We start from the raw sequence: 3,144 nt of genomic DNA, 5'->3' as shown, positions 1-3,144 counted from the left end.
TGTAGTGTGACCTTGGGGGAAAGCTCTCAGTTTTTCCCCACTGAAGATGATATTTGCTGCGGGTTTTTCATATATGGTTTTTATGATATTGAAGTATGTTCCTTTTATCCCTACACTGCAGAGAGTTTTTCTCAGGAAAGGTGCTGTATTTTGTCCATAGCTTTTTCTACATCTATTGAGAGGATCATATGGTTCTTGTCCTTTCTTTAATTAATGTAGTTTATCATGATTGATTTGCTGATGTTGAACCATCATTGTAGCCCAGGAATAATTCCCACTTGGTTGTGGTGAATAATCCTTTTAATATACTGTTGGATCCTATATACTAGTATTTTGGTGAGAATTTTGGTGAGAATTTTTGCATCCATGTTCATCAGGGATATTGGCCTGTAATTATCCTTTTTAGAGGAGTCTTTCCCTGATTTTTGGATCAAGGTAGTGCTGGCTTCATAGAATGGGTTTGGAAGTTTTCCTTCCATTTCTATTTTTTTAAAGATTATTTATTTATTTGACACAGAGAGATAGAGAGAGAGAGATAACAAGTAGGCAGAGAGGCAGGCAGAGAGAGGGGGGAAGCAGGCTCCCTGCTGAGCAGAGAGCCTGATACGGGGCTTGATCCCAGGACCCTGAGATCATGACCTGCACCAAAGGCAGGGGCTTAACCCACTGAGCCACCCAGGCACCCCCCATTTCTATTTTTTGAAACAACTTGAGAAGAAGAGATACTATTTCTTCTTGAAATGTTTGGTAGAATTCCACCATGAGACCATCCAGTCCTGGATTCTTGTTTGTCGGGAGATTGTTGCCTACTGCTTCAATTCGTTTGCTGTTTTGGGTCTGTTCAGGTTTTCTCTTTCTTCCTGTTTCAGTTTTGGTAGTTTATATATTTCTAGGAATGCATCCATTTCTTCCAGATTACCGGATTGGTTGGCATATAGTTGCTCATAATATTCTCTTTCAGTTGTTTGTATTTCTTCAGTGCTGGTTGTGATCTCTCTCTTTTCATTCATGATTTTATTTATTTGGGTCCTTTCTCTTTTCTTTTCAATAAGTTGGGCTAGGGGTTTATCGAACTTACTAATTCTTTCAAAGAACCAGCTCCTTGTTTTGTTGATCTGTACTACTGTTATTTTGATTTCTATTTCATTGATTTCTGCTCTAATCTTTATTATTTCTCTCCTCCTGCTGCATTTAGGCTTTATTTGCTATTCTTTTTTTCAGCTCATTTAGGTGTAAGGTTACTTTGTGCATTTGAGAATCTTCTTGTTTCTTGAGAAAGGCTTGTAGTGCTATATACTTCCCTCTTAGGACCGCCTTTGCTGCATCCCAAGGTTCTGAACTGTTGTGTTCTCATTTTCATTTGCTTCCATATATATATTTTAATTCTTGAACTTTCCAGTTGACCCATTCTTTTTTTTAAAATTTTTATTTTATTTTATTTATTTGAGGGGAGCCTGGGTGGCTAAGTGGGTTAAGCCTCTGCCTTTAGCTCGGGTCATGATCTCAGGGTCCTGGGATCGAGCCCCACATCGGGCTCTCTGCTCAGCGGGGAGCCTGCTTCCTTCTCTCTCTCTGCCTGCCTCTCTGCCTACTTGTGATCTCTCTCTGTGTCAAATAAATAAATAAAATATTTTAAAAATATATTTATTTAAAAAATTTTTTTAAAGATCTAAAAATAAATTTTTTTAAAAGATTTTATTTATTTGAGAGGGAGAGAATGAGAGAGCTTGAGAGGGGGAAGGACAGAGGGAGAAGCAGACTCCCCGTTGATCAGGGAGCCTGATGTGGGACTTGATCCCAGGACCATGACCTGAGCCAAAGGCATGGTCCAACTGACTGAGTCACCAACTGACTCAGTCACCAACTGACTGAGTCATCCAACTGACTGAAGTCACCCAGGCACCCCAACCCATTCATTCTTTAGCAGGATGCTCTTTAACTTCAAGTATTTGTGTTCCTTCCTAATTTCCTCTTTTTTAAAAGATTTTATTTATTTGACAGGCAGAGATCACAAGTAGGCAGAGAAGCAGGCAGAGAGAGAGAGAGAGAGGTGGGAGCAGGCTCCCTGCTGAGCAGAGAGCCCGATGTGGGGCTCAATCCCAGGACCCTGGGATTGTGACCTGAGCCAAAGGCAGAGGCTTTAACCCACTGAGCCACCCAGGAGCCCCCCTAATTTCCTCTTGTGATTGTGTTCAGATTTTAAAGCATTTTGGTCTGAAAATATGAATGGAATAATCTCAGTCTTTTTGTACCAGTTGAGACCTCATTTGTGACCCAGCATGTGATCTATTCTGGACAATGCTCCATGTGCACCCAAGAAGAATGTGTATTCTGTCTTAGGATGGAATGCTCTAAATATATCTGTGAAGTCCATCTCGTTCAGTGTGTCATTCAAAACCCTTGTTTCCTTGTTGATCTGCTTAGATGATCTGCCCATTGCTGTGAGTGGGGTGTTAATGTTCCCTACAATTATTGGTATCAATGTTTGTTTAATTTTATTATTAATAGTTTTGTACAATTGTCTGTTCCCAAGTTAGGGGAGTAAATATTTATAATTGTTAGATTTTCTTGCTGGATAGACCCTTTTATGATGATATAGTATCCTTCATCTCCTATTACAGTTTTTGGTTTAAAATCTAGTTTGTCTGATAAAAGGATTGTTACTCCAGCTCTCTTGATATCCATTGACAAGATAAATGTCTTTCCACCCCCTCACTTTCAATCTGGTGGTGTCTCAGGCTCTAACATGAGTCTTTTCTAAGCAGCATATCAATGGGTCTTGTTTTTTTATTCAATCTGATATCCTGTGCCTTTTGATTGGATCATTTGGTCCATTCACATTCAGAGTAATTATTGAGAGATATGAATTTAGTGCCATTGTATTACCTATAAAGTTAATGTTTCTGTAAATTATCTTTGTTCCTTTCTGGTCTTTATTACTTCTGGACTCTGTCTTCACTCAAAGGATCCCTTTTGATATTTCTTGCAGAGCTGGTTTAGTATTAAAAAAAAAAAAATATATATATATATATATATATATATATATATATATATGTATACACACACACACACACACACAAATACATACATACACATATATTTATCCTGGAAACTATCTTTCCTTCTATTCTGAATGACCACCTT

This window comes from Lontra canadensis, unplaced genomic scaffold, assembly GCF_010015895.1.
Source record: "Lontra canadensis isolate GAN:19392208 unplaced genomic scaffold, GSC_riverotter_1.0 scaffold560, whole genome shotgun sequence".
Classification (NCBI taxonomy): Eukaryota; Metazoa; Chordata; class Mammalia; order Carnivora; family Mustelidae; genus Lontra; species Lontra canadensis.
This window is presented reverse-complemented; position numbering follows the sequence as displayed.